General features: G+C 38.8%; 2 non-coding genes across 2 annotated transcripts; both read left to right on the forward strand.

The window, feature by feature from the left end:
* Positions 1-4,710: 4,710 nt before the first annotated feature.
* On the forward strand, positions 4,711-4,818 carry LOC112753012 (small nucleolar RNA R71). The gene has a single exon (XR_003177415.1). It is a non-coding gene; the product is annotated as a small nucleolar RNA R71 (small nucleolar RNA).
* Positions 4,819-8,351: 3,533 nt separating this feature from the next.
* Positions 8,352-8,459, forward strand: LOC112753091 (small nucleolar RNA R71). The gene has a single exon (XR_003177490.1). It is a non-coding gene; the product is annotated as a small nucleolar RNA R71 (small nucleolar RNA).
* Positions 8,460-22,374: the final 13,915 nt, after the last annotated feature.

Genomic DNA, 22,374 nt, shown 5'->3' on the forward strand with positions numbered 1-22,374 from the left:
ATGGCTTAGGTGATAGACTCCGTACGGTTCAGCCTTCTCTACTCTGTATGGACCTTCCCATTTTGATCTCAACTTACCGGGCATGAGCCTCAGTCGAGATTTGTAAAGGAGAAAAAAATCTCCAGGTTGGAACTCTCTCTTCTTGATGTTTTGATCATGCACAACTTTCATCTTTTCCTTGTATATTCTGGAGTTCTCATAAGCTTCCAGGCGAAGGTTCTCCAGTTCCTGCAGTTGCAACTTTCTTTCAGCTCCAGCATTCTCAATTCCCATGTTGCACTCCTTAACTGCCCAGAAGGCTCTGTGTTCTATTTCAACTGGGAGATGGCAAGCTTTTCCATAAACCAAGCGGAAGGGACTCATCCCAATGGGTGTCTTGTATGCTATTCTGTATGCCCACAGTGCATCTTGTAGCCTGGTGCTCCAATCTTTTCTATGAGGCTTTACTATCTTTTGCAAGATACGCTTAATTTTTCTGTTTGACACCTCGGCTTGCCCATTAGTTTGGGGATGGTAAGCTGTTGCAACTTTATGGATTATCCCATGCTTCTTCATCAAGCCTGTTAGTCTCCTGTTACAAAAATGGGTGCCTTGATCGCTCACGATCGCTCGTGGTGATCCAAAGCGGCATATAATATGGTTTCTCACAAAGGAAACAACAGTGTTAGCATCATCAGTGCGGGTAGGAATTGCTTCCACCCATTTGGAAACATAATTCACAGCTAACAATATATAAAAATATCCACTAGAATTTGAAAATGGACCCATGAAGTCAATGCCCCATACATCAAAAATTTCACAGAAAAGCATATATTGTTGAGGCATCTCATCCCTCCTGGATATGTTACCAAATTTCTGGCATGGGTGACAAGATTTACAAAACTCAGCGGCATCTCTAAAAAGAGTAGGCCACCAGAATCCGCAGTCTAAGATCTTTCTAGCTGTTCTTTGAGGGCCAAAGTGTCCTCCACTCTCAGATGAGTGACAGGCCTCTAAAATGGACTGGAATTCTGATTGAGGTACACAACGTCTAATTATCTGGTCAGTGCCACATCTCCATAAATATGGGTCATCCCATATATAATATTTAGACTCGCTTTTCAGCTTGTCTCTTTGATGTTTAGAAAAATGTGGAGGAAATGTGCGGCTAACTAAATAATTAGCAACAGGTGCATACCAAGGGACTACCTCAGATACTGCTTGCAGGTTGTCAAAAGGAAAATTATCATCTATAGGAGTAGAATCATCCTTAATATATTCAAGGCGACTCAAGTGGTCCGCTACTAAATTTTGATTACCACTCCTATCCTTTATTTCTAAATCAAATTCTTGTAACAACAGTATCCAACGTATAAGTCTTGGTTTGGATTCCTTTTTAGCTAATAAATACTTTAGAGCTGCATGGTCCGAGTACACTACTACTCTAGTACCAAGTAAATAAGCTCGGAATTTATCCAGAGCGAAAACAATAGCAAGTAGCTCTTTCTCAGTAGTAGTATAATTGGACTGGGCAGTGTCTAAAGTCTTAGACGCATAGGCAATAACAAAAGGGTCCTTACCTTCACGCTGAGCCAGCGCTGCTCCTACTGCATGGTTGGAAGCATCACACATGATCTCAAACAGCTGGCTCCAGTCGGGTCCTCTCACAATTGGGGCTTGAGTTAGAGCAGTCTTCAGCTTATCAAATGCTTGTTTGCAATCTTCACTGAGCTCGAACTCAATGTCCTTTTGCAATAATCTGGATAAGGGAAGTGCCACCTTACTAAAGTCTTTAATAAATCTCCTGTAGAAACCTGCATGACCAAGGAATGAACGGACTTCCCTCACAGAAGAGGGGTAAGATAAACTAGAAATAACATTCACCTTTGCTGGGTCTACAGAAATGCCATTATTAGATACCACATGTCCTAATACAATTCCTTGCTTTACCATAAAGTGGCATTTTTCGAAATTCAATACAAGGTTTGTATTAACACATCTATCTAATACTCTAGATAATCCATCTAAGCAAAGGTTAAAAGAATCACTATAAACGCTAAAATTGTCCATAAAAACTTCCATACAGTCCTCAATAAGATCAGAGAAAAGACTCATCATGCACCTTTGGAAGGTGGCTGGTGCATTGCACAAGCCAAAGGGCATTCTCTTATAATCATAAGTCCCAAAAGGACATGTAAAAGTAGTCTTTTCCTGATCCTCAGGAGCTATATGAATCTGGAAATAACCTGTGTAACCATCTAGAAAGCAATAATGTGATTTACCTGACAGGCGATCCAGCATTTGATCAATGAATGGGAGTGGGTAGTGATCCTTACGGGTAGCTTGGTTGAGACGCCTGTAATCAATGCAGACTCTCCAAGCATTCTGAACTCTAGTTGCTATGAGCTCTCCATTCTCATTCTTCACTGTAGTGACTCCAGATTTCTTGGGCACCACTTGTACTGGACTTACCCATTCACTGTCTGAAATGGGATATATGATACCTGCTTCCAATAGTCTGGTCACTTCCTTTTTGACAACTTCCAAGATGGTGGGATTCAATCTTCTTTGTGGTTGACGGACCGGTCTTGTTCCTTCTTCTAAAAATATTCTGTGCTCGTATACTTAAGGGTTAATTCCCACTATGTCTGCCAAACTCCACCCAATTGCCTTCTTATGCTTCCTCAGTACATCAAGTAACTGCTCTTCTTGTTGAGAAGTCAGTTCCCTTGCAATAATAACCGGAAGCTTCTGCTCATCCTCAAGATAAGCATATTTGAGATGTGGAGGGAGAGGTTTCAATTCTAACTTTTGATCATGGGCAGGCTCTGGATTGTCTGGGGCTTGCGAAAATGGCGAAGTGTCCTCATTGTCAGTTAAGAGGGTCCCCACACTCGGACCTTGTCCAGTGTGCCTCTCTTTTAACTCTTCTTTTTGAACTTCAGCCACACTCTCGTCTATGACATCACATTGGAAGATAGAACGGTCTTCTGAGGGGTTGTTAATGACTCCATTCAGATTGAAGATCACTATGCGGCCATCTATTTCAAAGGAGTATGTTCCTGAAAAAGCATCCAATTTGAATTTTGATGTCTTCAGGAATGGTCTTCCAAGTAGGATTGATGATGGCTTATCTGAATCATTATGGGGCATCTCCAAGATATAAAAATCAGTGGGAAATGTGAGCCCTTTAATGTTCACCAAAACATCTTCAGCAACTCCAGCCACGGTAATAATGCTTTTATCTGCTAACACAAAACGAGCTGCCGACCTTTTTAAGGGAGGGAGCCTTAAAACATCATATATAGACAAAGGCATTATACTGACACATGCTCCTAAATCACACATGCAATCATAAATTACTACACCACCGATAGTACAACTAACTATGCAAGGACCTGGATCACTACATTTTTCAGGTAATCCTCCCATTAAAGCAGATATAGAACTACCTAAAGGAAAAGTTTCTAATTCATTAATTTTGTCTTTATGGATACATAAGTCTTTTAGAAACTTTGCATATTTAGGTACCTGCTGAATAACATAAAAAAGGGGAACAGTTACCTCAACCTTTTTGAATATTTCTACCATTTTAGGATCAGGTTCCAGCTGCTTCCTGGGCTTCCTTGCAAGTTGTGGAAATGGAATGGGAGTAGTGTTTTCTGTGGTGCCTGCGCCTTTTTGTGCTTCTTCCTGTGGTTGAGCTATCTCTTCTTCAGCTATGTCCTGTATGTCCTCTTCCTCTTTAACATCTTCGATTTCTGCCACCTCTTCAGCTGAGGCGTATTCTGGTGAGCTTGGTTCCTCCTGATTCCTCTCCTGCAATGTGGTTCCGGACCTCAGGGTGATTGCATTAATGCCTCCCTTTGGATTGGGTAATGGTTGAGAGGGGATTCCAGTGGTGCTTGAAGGTTGGTTACTGAAATTTTGTGCTGAACCAAGTTGTGTCATAAGAGCTTGCAGAGTAGAGGTGAAACCTTTCAGACTGGCGTTAATACTGTTCACGATGGTATTTTCCATGGCCAGTTGTCTTTTCTCAAAAGCTTGTAATAAATCTTCATTATAAGATACAGAAGAATGAGTAAATTGAGAGGTTTGCTGTTGATTGTTCGGTGGTCCTTAGTTTTGCCTCAGGTGAGGTGCTCAGTAAGGTTGATTTTGCTGCCTGTTGTTGTTATTATTCCACCTCTGATTTCCCTGATTATCTCTGCCTCCCCTATTATTGTTGTCCCTCCAATTCTGGTTTGAATTGTCCTGCCATCCATGGTTATTATTTCCACTTTGATTGTACCCTTGGTTGGGGCGGTCATAGAAGTTGTGAGTGGATGCCACCATGTTGTCTTCTTGTTGGAGCTGTGGGCATTCATCAGTGTAATGGCTGTAATCAGCACAAATTCTGCAAATTCTTTGTGGAACTAGTTGTTGGTTTTGCTGCGGTTGAGTTTGCTGAGCTTGTTGACTCAACTGCATTTGCTTCAGCAGGTTGGTCATCTCACAGATGCTTCGATTTAGAGCAGCAGTCTCTATGCCAGAAGATACTTCTGCAACGGCTTTTGAACGGCCTTGCTTCTGTCTGTGATTCCGAGTGGATTCAGCTAAATCACTGATCAATTGCCAAGCTTCATCAGTGGTCTTGTACTTCTTCATAGACCCATTGCTGGCACTTTCCAATGTGGTCTTATCTTGGGGCCTCATACCTTGTGTGATATAGCTGAGTAGCACGATCTTGTCAATCATGTGGTGGGGGCATGCTTCCAGAAGATTATTGAAGCGCTCCCAGTATTCAAAGAGAGTCTCATTGTCATCCTGAACAATTGTAGAGATATCCTTCCTCAGTTTATCAGTAACTTCAGACGGAAAGAATTTCTCCAGAAACTCCTTTCTGAGTGTATCCCAGTTGGATACATTTGCTAGAGGTTGAGTGTAGTACCACTCTCTTGCTTTTCCCTCAAGAGAGAACGGAAAAGCTTTCAGCAGAATTGAAGTTTCATCAGTGCCATCACGCCTGACAGTAGAACAGGCTGCCTGGAAGTCTCTTAAGTGCTTGATAGGCTCTTGAGCAGGTAGGCCATGAAACTTGGGCATCAAATTTAGCAGTGCGGTCTTTATTTCAAAATCCATAGCTACCGCTGGATGATGCGCTTGAAACGGTTGCATTGTAAAATCAGGAGCTCCTTCCTCCTGAATGGTAACTCTTATAGCTGCCATGTTTTCTGCACGTAAAACAACCGAATCAGTAGAACGGGGGCTGGTTTCTTCCTCAGATTCACTTTCAGATCCGCCCTCAGGGCGGGCTAACCTACGCTGTTCTCGCCTTATTCGTGAAATAGTCCTTTCAATTTCAGGATCGAATATTAGCAAGCGCGGATCAGGAAGTGAACGCGTCATTTGACGGAAGAAACATGCAGCTCATAATAGCAAAATTAAATAAAATGCAAATAAATAAATTCTAATTAATAAAATTAGCACTCTATTGCAACTCCCCGGCAACGGCGCCAAAAATTGATGGGAAGCAGAAGCTGGTGAATTAAAAATTTATTAAAATGGTTACGTTGCAAGTATAGTTCTTAACTCACCGAGAATCTACTTATCAATTTAGAAATATGTCACAGAGAGTTTAAATTAAAATTACTGGGAGTTTTAAGTCCCAGGTCGTCTCCCAACGAGTTGCAGAAAAGTGTGCTGTTTTATTAATCAGATGTTCCAAGAAGTTGAGCTAAGTAAATTGGAATTTAAATTGAGGATTTTTAAATAATATAAATAAAAGCCTTGACTGGGAATTGATTGGTTAGAATCTCTATCATTGATGGTGTGATTGTAAGATTAATTTATAATTAATGGTTGTTCTGTTTTGTTATCCTTTACTAGGTAAGGGAAAGTCAAACAAGTGGGAATGCCAGATCTGTTCACAAGTTGCAACCCACTTAGTTCAAAGGGATTGGCGTCGGTGACAGGATAGCAATCCAACATTTAACCCAATTACAAATTTTCTTTCAATCCTTCCAACTCAAGAGTTCCTTTTAATCAACTCCCCATCAAGTAAGGAAACTACTCACGCATTGTAAATAAAGAATCCATAGCGCATGAAAGGGAATTAAAAGAAGACATGATTATTGGAATTGAAATTGAATTAAAAAGAAATAATCCTTGCATTAAATAATCATAAAAGTATCTGAATGACAAAATTGAACATAACAAAGAACATGGAAGAATAGAACCAAGTTAAGAGAACAAACTAGAATGATGAAGTCTTGATGAGGAAATAACTCTGCTCACTGTTCCAATGCTAAGACCAATTGAAAATTAAAATTCTAAAAACTAGAGAGAAAAACCTAAGAGAGTGAAAAACTAGATCTAAAAACTAAATGAATGAATGAATGTTTGTGTCCCTTGTTTCTGCATATTCTCTGGCTCTAGTCTGCTGTTCCGGGCTGAAAACTGGGCCGAAATAAGGTTCAAAATCGCCCCCGTCGAATTCTGCAGATTATGCAGATCGCGCATGTCACGCGATCGTGTCGTCCACACTACCGCGTCGCTTGCGCTTTTTCCTCTCCACGCGTTCGCGTCGTCCACGCTACCGCGTCGCTTGCGCTTTCCAATCCGCGCGGTCGCGCAAGCCATGCGGCCGCGTCACTGCGAATTGCACTCCTTCGCGCGGTCGCGTGAGCCATGCGACCGCGTCACTTCTCGCTGTTTATCTCCTCAAATTCTTGTGTTCCTTCCATTTTTGCTAGCTTCCTTTCCAATCTCCAACTCATTCATGCCCTATAAAGTCTGAAACACTTAACACACAGATCACAGCGTCGAATGTAATAAAGGAGAATTAAAAATAAATAATTAAAGTCTCTAGGAAGCAGTTTTCAAACATGTACTGAATTTAGGAAGGAAATCTAAATGCATGCTAAATTGATGAATAAGTGGGTAAGGATCATGACAAAACCACTCAATTAAACACAATATAAACTATAAAATAGTGGTTTATCATCCATACACTTCCCAGTCTCTAAGATTATAAAATCAGCAGGGATGTAATGGTCTTCAACCTTTACCAAGACATCCTCTACAAGTCCATAAGCTTGTTTCCTTGAATTGTCTGCCATCTCTAATGAGATTCTTGCAGCTTGCACCTCAAAAATCCCTAGCTTCTCCATTACAGAGAGAGGCATGAGGTTTATGCTTGACCCTAGGTCACGCAGAGCTTTCTCAAAGGTCATGGTGCCTATGGTACAAGGTATTGAGAACTTTTCAGGATCTTGTCTTTTCAGAGGTAATTTCTGCCTAGTCAAGTCATCCAGTTCTTTAGTGAGCAATGGAGGTTCATTCTCCCAAGTATCATTACCAAATAACTTGGCGTTTAGCTTCATGATTGCTCCAAGTTACTTAGCAACTTGCTCTTCAGTAACATCTTCATCCTCTTCAGAGGAAGAATACTCATCAGAGCTCATGAATGACAGGAGTAAATTCAATGGAATCTCTATGGTCTCTGTGTGAGCCTCAGATTTCTATGGTTTCTCATCAGGGAATTCCATGGAGGCCAGTGGACGTCCATTGAGGTCTTCCTCAGTGGAGATCACTGCCTCTTCCTCCTCTCCAGGTTCGGCCATATGAGACGTGTTTATGGCCTTGCACTCTCTCTTTGGATTCTCTTCTGTATTGCTTGGGAAAATACTAGGAGGGAGTTCAGTAATTTTCTTACTCAGCTGACCCACTTGTGCCTCCAAATTTCTAATGGAGGACCTTGTTTTAGTCATGAAATTTTGAGTGGTTTTAATTAGATCAGAGACTATAGTTGCTAAGTCATAGTGGCTCTGCTTAGAATCCTCTGTCTGTTGCTGAGAAGATTATGGAAAAGGCTTACTATTGCTAAACCTGTTTCTTCCACCATTACTATTGTTGAAACCTTGTTGAGGTCTCTGTTGATCCTTCTATGAGATATTTGGATGATTTCTCCATGAAGAATTATAGGTGTTTCCATAGGGTTCTCCCATGTAATTCACCTCTTCCATTGCTAGGTTCTCAGGATCATAAGCTTCTTCTTCAGATGAAGCTTCTTTGGTACTGCCTGTTGCTGCTTGCATTCCAGACAGACTCTGAGAAATCATATTGACTTATTGAGTCAATATTTTGTTCTGAGCCAGTATGGCATTCAGAGTATCAATCTCAAGAACTCATTTCTTCTTATTTGTCCCATTATTCACAGGGTTCCTTTCAGAAGTGTACATGAATTGGTTATTTGCAACCATCTCAATGAGTTTCTGAGCTTCTGCAGGCGTCTTCTTCAGATGAAGAGATCCTCCAGCAGAGCTGTCCAATGACATCTTGGACAGTTCAGACAGACCATCATAGAAGATACCTATGATACTCCATTCTGAAAGCATGTCAGAAGGGCACCTTCTGATTAATTGCTTGTATCTTTCCCAGGCTTCATAGAGGGATTCACCTTCCTTCTGTCTGAAGGTTTGGACTTTCACTCTAAGCTTGCTCAATTTTTGAGGTGGAAAGAATTTTGCCAAGAAGGCATTGACTAGCTTTTCCCAAGAGTTCAGGCTTTCTTTAGGTTGTGAATCCAACCATGTTCTAGCTGTGTCTCTTACAGCAAAGGGAAAAAGCATAAGCTTGTAGACCTCAGGATCAACCCCATTGGTCTTGACAGTGTCACATATTTGCAAGAATTCAGCTAAGAACTGATGAGGATCTTCCAATGGAAGTCCATAAAACTTGCAATTCTGTTGCATCAGAGAAACTAATTGAGGCTTAAGCTCAAATTTGTTTGCTCCAATGGCAGGGATTGAGATGCTTCTCCCATAGAAGTCAGGAGTAGGTGCAGTAAAGTCACCAAGCACCTTCCTTGCATTATTGACATTGTTGTTGTTTTCGGCTGCCATGTTTTTTTCTTGTTTGAAAAATTCTGTTAGGTCCTCTATAGAGAGTTGTACTTTAGCTTCTCTTAGCTTTCTCTTCAAGGTCCTTTCAGGTTCAGGATCAGCTTCAACAAGAATGCCTTTGTCCTTGCTTCTGCTCATATGAAAAGAGAAGAAGAAAGTATGGAATCCTCTATGTCACAGTATAGAGATTCCTTGAAGTGTCAGAGGAAAAGAAGAATAGAAGGAGAAGGTAGAAAGAGAAGAATTCGAACTTATCAAGAGGGATAGAGTTCGAATTGTTGATAGTGGAGGAGTGTTAGTCCTTTAAATAGAAGGATGTGAGAAGAGGGGAAGAATTTTTGAAATTAAAGTAAAATATTTTGAAATAATTAAAAGAAATTTTGAAAATTTGATTGATGATTTTCGAGAATTAAAGTTGGGAAAGAAATTAAGTGATTTTTGAAAAATATTTTTAAAATTAGAAATAAAAAAGATATGATTGAAAATTAATTTTGAAAAAGATGTGATTGAAAAGATATGATTGAGAAGATATGATTGAAAATCAAATTAAAAAAGAAAGTTTTAAAATTAAAGTTGATTACTTGACTAACAAGAAATTAAAAGATATGATTCTAGAATTTAAAATTTGATCCTTTCTTAATAGGCAAGTAACAACTTGAAAATTTTGAACTAAATCACTAATTGTAGCAAGGATTTTCGAAAATAGTAATAAATAAAAAAATTGAAAAGAAATTGATTTTGAATAGATATGATTGAAAAGATATGATTTGAAAAAGATTTGATTTTGAAAAATTATGAAAATTTGGAAAAGATTTGAATTAAAAACAAAATCTTCCCTCTAGTGTCATCCTGGCGTTAAACGCCCAGAATGGATCCATTCTGGTGTTTAACGCCCAAAATGCTACCTTTTTGGGTGTTAAACGCCCAGCCAGGTACCCTGGTTGGCGTTTAAACGCCAGTTTTCCTTCTTCACTGGGTGTTTTGAACGCCCAGCTTTTTCTGTTTAATTCCTCTGCTGAATGTTCTGAATCTTCAATTCTCTGTATTATTAACTTGAAAAGACACAATTTTGAAAATATTTTTGAATTTTTAATGATGAGAAACAAAAAAATGCAACTAGGATCAAATAAACAATGCATGCAAGACACCAAACTTAGAAGTTTGTATACTAAGGAGTATAACAATTTGAAAATGCATATAAGAAACAACAAAAGACACAAAATAAGAGAAATTAAAGATCAGAGCACTGAAATCATCAAGAAAAACTTGAAGATCAATGAAGAACATAATGCATATATTCGAAAAATGCAAGAAGAATAAAGACATGCAATTGACACCAAACTTAAAAATTGATACTAGACTCAAACAAGAAACATAAAATATTTTTTATTTTTATGGTTTTATAAATTTTTTGTGATTTTTCAAAAATTATAAGGAAAAGAGAATAAAGAGATTCAAAACTTTTAATAAGAATTCCAGGAATCATGCAATGTTAGTCTAAAGCTTCAGTCTAAAAAGATTAGACATGGCTAGCCAAGCTTCAGTAGGACATTACATTTAGCAGCTAAATTGATGAGAATCAATCAGCTTTTGTGATGATAGGAACATCAACTTGAAACTCTAGAATTCATTCTTAAAAATTCTGAAAAATAAAAAGAAAAGTACCTAATCTAAGCAACAAGATGAACCGTCAGTTGTCCAAACTCAAACAATCCCCGGCAACGGCGCCAAAAACTTGGTGCACGAAATTGTGATCATCAACAATGGCGCCAAAGACTTAGAGCTCTCAAACGTGAATCACACTTTGTCACAATTCCACACAACTAACCAACAAGTGCACTGGGTCGTCCAAGTAATACCTTACGTGAGTAAGGGTCGATCCCACGGAGACTGTCGGCTTGAAGCAAGCTATGGTCATCTTGTAAATCTCAGTCAGGCAGATTCAAATGGTTATGGAGGATCGATAATTAAAGATAAATAAAACATAAAATAAAGATAGAGATAGAGATACTTATGTAATTCATTGGTAGGAATTTCAGATAAGCGTATGAAGATGCTTTGTTCCTCCTGAACCTCTGCTTTCCTATTGCCTTCTTCCAATCATTCATACTCCTTTCCATGGCAAGCTTTATGTTGGGCATCACCATTGTCAATGGCTACATCCTGTCCTCTCAGTGAAAATGTTCTACGCACGCTGTCACCGCACGGCTAATCATCTGTCGGTTCTCGATCATGTTGGAATAGGATCCATTGATCCTTTTGCGTCTGTCACACGCCCAACACTCGCGAGTTTGAAGCTCGTCACAGTCATCCCTTCCTAGATCCTACTCAGAATACCACAGACAAGGTTTAGACGTTCCGGATCTCAGGAATGGCCGCCAATAATTCTAGCCTATACCACGAAGGTTCTAATCTTAGATTAGAAACCCAAGAGATACACATTCAAGCTTGTTTGCATGTAGAATGGAAGTGGTTGTCAGGCACGCGTTCATAGGTGAGAATGGTGATGAGTGTCACATAATCATCACATTCATCATGTTCTTGGGTGCGAATGAATATCTTGGAGAAGAAATAGACTTGAGTTGAATAGAAAAACAATAGTACTTTGTATTAATTCATGAGGAACAGTAGAGCTCCACACCTTAATCTATGGTGTGTAGAAACTCCACCGTTGAAAATACATAAGAACAAGGTCTAGGCATGGCCGTGAGGCCAGCCCCCAAATGTGAAAAGGTCTATCAAAGTATGGTCAAAAGATGAAAATACAATAGCAAAAGGTCCTATTTATAGAAAACTAGTAGCCTAGGGTTACAGAAATAGGTAATTAATGCAGAAATCTTCTTCCGGGCCCACTTGGTGTGTGCTTGGGCTGAGCATTGAAGCTTTCATGTGTAGAGACTTTTCTTGGAGTTAAACGCCAGCTTTTGTGCCAGTTTGGGCGTTTAACTCCAGCTTTTGTGCCAGTTCTGGCGTTTTGACACCAGAATTCTTAAGCTGACTTGGAACGCCGGTTTGGGCCATCAAATCTTAGGCAAAGTATGGACTATTATATATTTCTGGAAAGCCCAGAATGTCTACTTTCCAACGCAATTAAGAGCGCACCAATTGGGCTTCTGTAGCTCCAGAAAATCTACTTCAAGTGCAGGAAGGTCAGAATCCAATAGCATCTGCAGTCCCTTTTCAGCCTCTGAATCAGATTTTTGCTCAAGTCCCTCAATTTCAGCCAGAAAATACCTGAAATCACAGAAAAACACACAAACTCATAGTAAAGTCCAAAAATATATTTTTTATTTAAAACTAATAAAAATATAATAAAAACTAACTAAAATATACTAAAAACATACTAAAAACAATGCCAAAAAGCGTATAAATTATCCGCTCATCAATGACCCGCCAGTCTCTCCAGCATCTGATCTATAAATAGCAAAGGAAAATGATCCTTTCTTTTGGTGTTATTGAGCCTCCTATAGTCAATACACATACGCCACCCTGTAACTGTTCTTGTGGAAATCAATTCATTCTTTTCATTATGAACCACTGTCATGCCTCCCTTTTTGGAAACAACTTGGACAAGACTCACCCAGGGGCTGTTAGAAATAGGATAAATAATCCCAGCCTCCCATAATTTTGTGACTTCCTTTTGTACCACTTCCTTCATGGCTGGATTCAGTTGCCTTTGTGATTGCACCACTGGTTTGGCGTCATCTTCCAACAGGATCGTGTGCATGCATCGAGTTGGGCTAATGCCTTTAAAGTCACTTATTGTCCACCCAAGAGATGTCTTGTGTGTCTTTAGCACTTGGATTAGTGTCTTTTCTTCTTGTGGTTCTAAGGCAGAGCTTATAATCACAGGATAAGTATCCACATCTCCTAGAAATGCATATTTCAAGGATGATGGTAATGGCTTGAGCTCGAGTTAAGGAGGCTTATCCTCTTCCTTAGGAGTTTTCAAAGGCTCCTTCATTTCTTCTAGCTCCCCTAAATCAGGCTGGGTATCATAAAAGATGTCGTTCAGCTCTTCTTCGAGTCTCTCAACCATGTTCACTTCTTCCACCAGGGAATCAATGATATCAATACTCATGCACTCCTTTGAGGTATCTAGGTTCTGCATAGCTTTGACAGCATTCAGTACAAACTCATCCTCATTGACTCTCAGGGTTACTTTTTCTTTCTGAACGTCAATGAGGGTCCGTCCTGTAGCTAGGAAGGGTCTTCCTAGAATGAGGGACACACTCTTGTGCTCGTCCATTTTTAGCACCACAAAATCCGTGGGAAAAGCAAAGGGTCCAACCCTAATAATCATATCCTCAATCATGCCTGATGGAAACTTGACAGAGCCATTAGCAAGTTTAAGACATATGCGGATTGGTTTGACTTCTTGAGTTAAACAGAGCCTCTTTATTAATGATGCAGGTATTAGGTTAATACTTGCTCTAAGATTACATACGGCTTTCCTTGTGCAGGCATCACCTAGGATGCATGGTATCATAAAGCTCCCAGGGTCTTGAAGTTTCTCTGGTAAGCTCTGTTGGATTACTGTACTGCATTCTTCAGTAAGGAAGACTATTTCTGCCTCTCTCCAATCCTTCTTATGACTTAAGATGTCTTTCATAAACTTGGCATAAGAAGGTATCTGTTCAAGAGCATCTGCAAAAGGGATCTTGATCTCTAGTGTCTTGAGATAATCCGCAAAGCGGGCAAATTATTTATCTTTTTCTGCTTGACAGATTTTCTAAGGAAATGACATCTTGGCCCTGTACTCATCAACCTTAGTTGATGTAGGTTGAGTGCCTACAGAAATGGAAGGGGGATTAGTGGCTTGCTTAGGAGGGGTCTTATCAGCACTTGCATGTGTCTGACCATCCCTGTTTGGGTGTTCAACGCCCTCGTTGCACCTTTCCTGGCGTTCAACGCTAGGAGTACTGCCCCCTCTTTGGCGTTCAACGCCAAGATTGCTGCCCCCTTCTTGGCATTGAATGCCAGGAGTGCTACTCCTTTTTTGGCGTTGAACGCCAATGACATTCCTCCCTGGGCGTTCAACACCCTCAGAGGTATCTTGAACTGCAGTCTAGTTATCCTCAGTCAGCTTTTCCTCTCCTGGTCTCCTGTTGTTCTGAGGTTGGATGTTTAAGGTCTTCCCACTCCTTAGTTGGATAGCCTGACACTCTTCTCTTATCTGTTTAGATAATTGCTGCCTAGTTTGACTCAGCTGTGTTTCTATATTCCTGTTGGAAGTCTGAGTTTCTCGCAAAGCTTATTGCAATTCCAGCAACTGCTGTGCAAGGGCGTGTAGCTGCTGAGCCAATGGGCCATTTTGTTCTGGAGGGTTAGATTTAGAAGATACTGCTTTAACCTCTCCTTTCATGGAAGTCTCATCAACCGAGTACAGATGCTGGTTTGTGGCAACTGTCTCAATAAGTTCGTGAGCCTCTTCAATTGTTTTCCTCATATGTATAGAACCACCAGCAGAGTGGTATAGAGACATCCTAGCCATGTCTGTGAGGTCATAATAGAAGATATCTAATTGCACCCATTCTGAAAATATTTCAGTGGGGTATTTCCGTAGCATTCTTCTATACCTCCCCCAGGCATCATGAAGAGATTCATTATTCTCTTGTTTGAAGTCTTGGATGTCCAGCATTAACTGGGTCAACTTCCTTGGGGGGAAGTATTGATTCAGAAACTTGTCTACTAGCTGCTTCTATGTTTTCAAGCTGGATTTGGGTTGGTTATCTAACCACCTCTTCGCTTGGTCTCTTATAGCAAAGGAAAAGAGTAGCAGTCTGTAGACATCCTAATCCACTCCTTTAGTGTGTACTGTCTCAATAATTTGTAAGAAATTTGCCAGGAACCCAGTAGGCTCTTCCTGTGAAAGTCCAGAATACTAGCAGTTTTACTGCACTAGAGTAATGAGCTAAGGGTTTAGCTCAAAATTACTTGCTCTAATGGGGGGGGGTATACTGATACTTCTTCCATAGAAGTCAGGAGTGGGGGCCGTATAGGACCCCAAAGTTCTTCTGAACTGTTCGTTCTCATTTAGGTCCATGGTAAAGGAAGGTAGGAGAATTCGAATAATTAGAAATAAAAATAGAAATTAGAATTAAAATATTTTTGTTTTTATTTTATTTATTTATAGAAGAATCAAATTAAAAGAAAGATATGATAAGGTTATAAAAGTTTTGAAAAGATAAGATTTAAAATTTAAAAATGTAAACTTCACTAACAAGAAAACACCAAACTTAAAATTTTTTAGATCAAAGACACTAGTTTTTTTCGAAAATTAGAAAGAAGAACACCAAAAAACACCAAACTTAAAAATTTTAAGATCAAACAAAGATAAGAAACAAGAACAACTTGAATACCAAGAAGAACACTCAAGAATAATTTTTGAAAATTTTAAAGAAAAAGATGAAAACAGACGAGACACCAAACTTAGAAACTGACACTAGACTTAAACAAAAGATCAAGATTAATAAAGAAAAGAAAAAAGTTTTGAAAAAAAAATGAAAAGAAAACAAAAGACACAAACAAGAGAGAAACTAAACCTTAAAAAGTACCTAATCTAAGCAATAAGATAGTCCAGTAGTTTGTTAAACTCAAACAATCCCCGGCAACGGCGCCAAAAACTTGGTGCGCGAAATTGACTCGGCAATACTCGCACAGATCGACCGGCAAGTGCACCGGGTCGTCCAAGTAATACCTCAAGTGAGTGAGGGTTGAATCCTACGGAGATTGTCGGATTGAACAAGCAATGACTATCTTGTAGATCTTAGTGCGGCGGATAGAAAATATGGTTGTTGTGAAAAACGCATAAAAACAAAATAAATAAAGTGTTACTGGATAGGTGTGAAATCAATGATAAGAGAACGGTTGAGGCTTTGAAGATGCTTCTTCCTTCTGGATCAACTTTTTTCACTGTCTACTTCAACTTCTGATGATTCATTCCATGGCAAGCTGTAGGTAATTAACGCCAGGGTCAGTGGTCATTAATCTCTTCTGCTTTAGATCAAACGCCGGTGTCAATGGTCATCCAATCTGAATGAAGGTGAAGCTCTAATAGTCCAATCTCTGATGATCCTACTCAAAACGCCACAGACAAGGTCAGATCTTCCAGATCGGAGAATGACGCTTTATGATTCTAGGTTATACCACAAAGGCCCTAATCGCCCCGTACCTCGGCTGAACTGATGTCTCCAAGTCCCCAACGAAGTCGTGGATTAGTCGTCTAAGAGATGTATAATCAAGCTTGTGGTTCAAGACTATCCCGTCAAGGACTCGCAAGAACCCATGTAGAATAGGGATGACGGTCAAGTTACACTCCCAATTCATTAGGATGAAGAACGAAGATACATCTTAGAATGGAATCAAGCATAGATTGAAATAGAACACTAATATTATTAATCCATAAGAATAAGCAGAACTGCTAACCTTAATCTAGGAGGTTCAGTTGCTCATACTGTACAGAAAGTAGTAATGTTATTTCGAAAATATGGCATAAGGTCCTGAACAAGGGTGATCCTTATTCTATATATACTAATCTAATAACTAAGAAGTACAAAAATATAATAGAATAGACTAGAGGTGCAAAATCCATCCTTGGGCCCACTTTGGTTGAGTACTTGGGCTAAGCTTGGCGTCCACTTTAAGGAATGGGAGGTGAACCATGCTGCCTTCTGCTCTTGGTAGGCGTTGAACGCCCATTAGGGGGTGGTTGGCATTCAACGCCAGCTTTGGATCTCCTTTGGGGCATTGAACGCCAGCTAGGAGGTAGCTCCTTGGCGTTCAACGCCTAGAATGGGTAGGATCCTTCGAATAAAAGTATAAATGATTATATATTGCTGAAAAGCTCTGTAAGTTAGCTTTCTAAAGCCATTGAGGACGCATTATTTGGACCTCTGTAGCTCTAGAAATGCTCGTTTGAGTGCATGAAGGTCAAAATCTGATAGCATCTGCTATGCTTTCCTTGCCTCTGAATCGGACTTTTCCAAAACTCCTCAATTTCAACTAGAAAATACCTGAAATCATCATAAAACACACAAACTGAAAGTAGAATCCAAAAATGTGAATTTTGAACTAAAACTTATGAAAATATAATAAACATTAAACAAAACATAACAAAAACTATATGAAAATGATGTCAAAAAGTGTATAAAATATCTACTCATCAGTCGCCGAATCACCGTCGACCGTTGGTGATTTCCTGCACCATCACTTCCCTGTTCTCTCTTTTTCAGATTTTTCTTCTGCCTGTATTTTTGCATGTTGCTGAATTGCTAATCAAATTTGCCTTGTTGCTAATCTAAAAGTTGCTATAAATCGGGACTTTACTTGGATTTGTTAAATTTGTTGCTGTAACTTGAATTTGTTGTTAAATTTGTTACTTCCCAATCACAGAATCAGAACAAAATACTCAGTCAGTGCTTCGTTGATTAGCTTTGCTCACTGATTGTATTTGATGATAAATTTTAAATTGATAACTTTTAAATTTTAAATTTGCACTGCCTATTACTGATTCATTGGTCCTTCAGTACTTTTTTATTGTTGTTAATCATTGTGATGAGCTTTATTAAAATTGGGTTGAAAACTATTGAATCTTTTTTTATTTTTCATTGTTCTTAACTTTTGTTCTTATTAAAAAAATTTGCAATTGGTGATCTTTTGATTTATTATGTGCTTCATGTTTTTAATTTCACTCTGCTTCTAGGCTTTGAAATTAGTTTATGATAACTATGATGCAATTATTTAGTTGGATAACTGATGTAATTATTGAGTTCAAGAGATTGAGTTTTTGATTTGCAAATGTGATTTTTGGTTGATTTTTTATTTAATTTGGTAATGGTGTTTATGATTGGGGTTATCTGGTTTTCATTCTTTTTTAATTTTGGTAATAGTGTGATTACTTGTACTTTTTCAATGCATATTTGTATATGTGTTATTAGTCAAAGTCATATCAACGCCATGCAAATTTACTCAAAGTAGTTAAGCATTACTTGCCTAGTCTAGTATGTATGCTCTCTGGTTCCCTAGAGTAAACATTTTGTGAATTCATGAATATTACAATGATTCTTAGAGACAAATTCACATGTAACTCGTGGAACTTCTTCGCAATGGCTCCGTTCCATGCCTCATTTCAAAGGGAATCTCAAAGTGGCTCTATTTCATTATATTCCACCCATATCAAAATTTCACTCATTATTCTGTTTACTCACTTTGAAATTGAGTATCTGTTTCCCCCATTTTCTTGCTAGGATTGGAAATCCCGTATTTTACATATCCATTATTCTCAAAATTGGCATTCTATTTGTGTTAATATACAACTAACAAAAATCGAAGCCGCCGACTCCAACTACCGTCCATGTACGATCCCTACTAGATCTGACCAACAACCCATCCTACCTCCTCTACGTTCTTGACAACCCATCTTTGTCTTAGTAGAGTCTTTCAGTGGTGGGGAGCATTGTATAATCTCATGTTAAGAACCGAGACAAAAATTCACCTTACTACACTATATAATCATGCATCTAAGCTCATATCTATTTTAGTTAGTTTGTAGTTTTGTACTATAGGTGATTTGTACATATCATCGTAAAAGAAAAAATAACACTGATTACAATTGTTTGTTGAAAAATGTGCAAACTTATGTCATGAAAGTTGTTTGTATAATGTGAGATCTCAATGAATAAGTAGTTTTGCATTGTATTCAATGATTATGTTGTCTGAATGACAGTGTTGTCATGAGACAAAAAGTGGGTTGAGTTATATTTTAGGATGTCTATTCATAATTTATTTATTATTTTATTTTAAAACAATTTTTCGGTTGAATCACAGTTGGACCGGTTGGACCAGTAAACCAGTGAACCAGTAGCTAGAGCAGTTCGATGACCGGTCCGATTCTCAGAACCTTGCTGAAGATGTGCTTGCCTCAATAGTGGTTGCCTGGCTACGCTCTCTACATCTGGTGGATGGATGGGACTTGTACCAATCGCCATGAGGTATGATCTTCTTACTTCCGGCTATTGTAGGTCTCTCATTAGCATCCTCCCAGAAAACCTCGGCCCTTAAAGCCAACTGAGTAATCAAGCAAGGGAAGGCGAGGTTGCTAATGATGTGAGCTTGCCCCATGTACTTCCTGATGAGTCTAGGAAGGTATAGATGTTTACCCTCCAAAACACACCAGATAAAAACCGCCATATCTGTTGTGATCTCGGTCTCATGGGTACCTGCCATCACGTAGTTAGAGAGGATTTGATGCAATAGCCAGGCCTCAATAGTCAAGTACTTAATGGTAATAGATTTGGGGCCCGATTTCTTAGTACCATAAATCCATGTGCTGCTGGGCTGGACTATCACTTCCAGGACATTGTCCCAGTCAAAGGTCAAAATGAGTCGATCCTCCTCTGCCCTCTCATAATCATCCTTGCCTTCAAGCTTAGGCGGGATGTGAAGGATTTTCTCGAGGACTTCGTTAGTCACCAAAATCTGCTTGCCTTCGAGATAAAATGCATCAAGGGCATCCATGTAGTAGTTGGCGTAGAATTCACGGACCTAAGATGCGTTCACCTCCACTAGTTTCCTATCCAGAAACACCCATCCCCGCTGATTAATCTGATCATTAGTGAACTTTCTCAGCACAGTTGGAGCTTTCGATCAACATGAAGGCTTCATTTCTGAAATTTTGGAAACTTGAGTTCTAAGTAGAGGTTGGAGAACTTGGACGGATCAGTAGGAAACGTTCTCTGATTAATCTGGTCTCTCCTACTGATTTACCTCTCAAATTATGGCTCATTCGCTATTTCAGCGATTTGTCGGGTTCTTCCCCTTTTACTCATTAATAAACCACTATTTTATGGTTTATCTTGTGCTAATTTGAGTGGTTTTTTTCAACTCTTTACTCACTTATTCATATAAATTGTATGGTTTTACATTTTCCTTCCTAATTTTGTTCTATAATTGGAAACTTTCTTCTCAAGCCTTTAAATTACCAAAAATTAATTATCCTTTATACCATTCGATGCCTTGATATGTGTGTTAAGTGATTTCAGAATTTACTCATCGCTGTGGCCTTTGCCTTTCTCTTTCTGTCAATTATCCTGTAAAAGAGCAGAAGAATAGGATATTTGAAATGGAATCACTAGGCAATGAAATAGAGATTATATAAGCAAGAATCATTCAGTGACATAGAAGCAACATTCTCAAGTGAAAATGCCTAAACAAGGAATAATTGTTCCAAGTACATGGTACCTACAATGTGTAATTCAAAATACAAAGTAAACATATAGGCAAAAGCATAAGCAAGTGATGATGAATAAACAAGAATAATGTTCAACAATGTAAGCAGAGCAAGTTCAAACACCAATATGCTTTCCAATACTAAAATCACAAGATTGGTATGGAGAAGAAAAGAATCGTGCCTAGGGTAAGTCAAATTAATCAAGCATAAAGAATGTGAATTAAATGAGTTACATAGGCCAAGTTTATCAAACTTGTGAAATTAGGCAAAAGAAACCTCAAACATACAAAAGGCACAAATTTTTAGTCACTCAGAGGTTGAACACAGTCACTTCAATGCAATTAGGTAAAATTCTAGGAAAACAAGCATTAAAGCAAGAAATTGACCAAAAACTTTTCATTAAAAAGCTTTTGAGGTAATTTTACAACCATTTGGTATGCAAGGTTATATCAACACAGAATATCGTCAATAAGGACTTTGCAACATCAATTCACAAAATTCAGCATGAATAACAGAAGTTCGGCAGCCATTCAAATCAATTCAAGCCAACAATTCAATTAACATAATCAGGCAATCTCGACAACCTCAGCAATAAGTTCAGAAAAGCAACAACTATCCATTAATCCAATAGAATTACCAATCAAACTGGTTCAAATGAATACAACAGCCAATTCAAAAAAATAGCAAGAAAATAGTGAATTGGAGATTCCACCACAATATATCAAACTCAGAACAATCTCAAAACACTTGAGCAAAAACAGAACATCTAACTTACTATCCTATTCTAACCCGACCTAAAATCGACTAATCAGCAACTAATCTAACTAAACAGATTTACCAAATTAAACTAATTAACCAAAATTACTCTAACTACCTAGAGCCAACTAATCAGAAATCAAGCTAACTAATCTCATCACCAAAAGCAAACTAACTAACAAGATTAAATTAACAGAAATTAAACAGAGCATAAAGTAAAAAACAGAATCGAAGAAAACTTAGAATGAAGCAAGAACAAAACGAAGGGAAGGAACAAGGGGGTTGGACTGGGCAACAACAACGCCGGCGGCAGTGAGTTCTCCGCCAAAAATGGAGAGAGAAACAGGAGTGTTCTGTTCGTCAAACTTGAGAGGGGAGGAGGAAATATAGGCTTAGTGTTATGGTGGGTTGTAGAGAGAAGAGGGATGAAGGGAGGTGGCAGCCACAGTGGCTGCATTGCCATCGGCGAGCACGGGCGGAAAGAAAGAGGATAAATGGAAAATGGCACCAGAAGGGGAAGAGGAAGAAGGATGCTGGCCACAATGTTGAGGGTGCCGCGATAGACGACGGTGGCAATGTTCGTCAATGGTAGTGGGTGGTGGTGATTGCTGGTGGACATGATGGAAACTAAAATGGAGGTTGAGGCTGGAGAGAAGAACGACGACAAAGAGAAGAAGAAGGGTGTTTTGTGTGAATTAGGGCATTCGCATAAGGGGGTTCATTTTTGAATTTGTGCGTACGCATTTTTCATGCCTACGCACAACTTGGAAAAAAATTCGGGGTTGTGCGTATGCATCTGCCATGCGTACGCATGAGTTGATAAGTGTTTCACATTGATGTGTATGCATGGTGTACACACAAAATAATTTCTATTCGGGTTAACACTGTGTGTATGCACAGTACTCGCATGATTCTCGCACAAATCATTTTCGCTTCCGAAAAGGTATTCGTGTGTACATATGCTTCATGCGTATGCATGATGTGCTTTTTTTTCAAAGCAACCTAAACCTAAAAAGAGTTTTGTAAGATATTTTCTAACATCCTAAGGCCAAAATCAACTAAAAAATTAATTGAAAACTTAATAATGTAATAAGGATAGAAAATCAAATTAATAAAGCTACCAACTATTTCAAAAGTGACTTCAAACAAGATATTCAAGCATGTAATTAACAATAAAAATCTACCCAAACAAGCTAATAACTAAGAGAAATATGTATAAGAATAATAAAAACAAGTGAGGGTTGGAAGATTTTACCATAGTGGGATGTCTCTCACCTAGCACTTTTATTTATTATCCTTAAGTTGGACATTTTGGTGAGCTCTTGTCATGGAGGTTTATGCTTGAATTCATCTTTATACTTCCACCAATGCTTGAACTTCAAGTAATCTCCAAAATTCCAATTGATGTGCACCAAGCTTTGGTGAAATTACAAACAAGCCAAGAGCTCCCAAAAATGATGATCCTTACTAAGTATTCTGGGATTCCAAACCTTGTTTTTATACCTGTCTTCTAGTTGATTGCCA

Source organism: Arachis hypogaea, chromosome 15 (assembly GCF_003086295.3).
Source record: "Arachis hypogaea cultivar Tifrunner chromosome 15, arahy.Tifrunner.gnm2.J5K5, whole genome shotgun sequence".
NCBI lineage: Eukaryota > Viridiplantae > Streptophyta > Magnoliopsida > Fabales > Fabaceae > Arachis > Arachis hypogaea.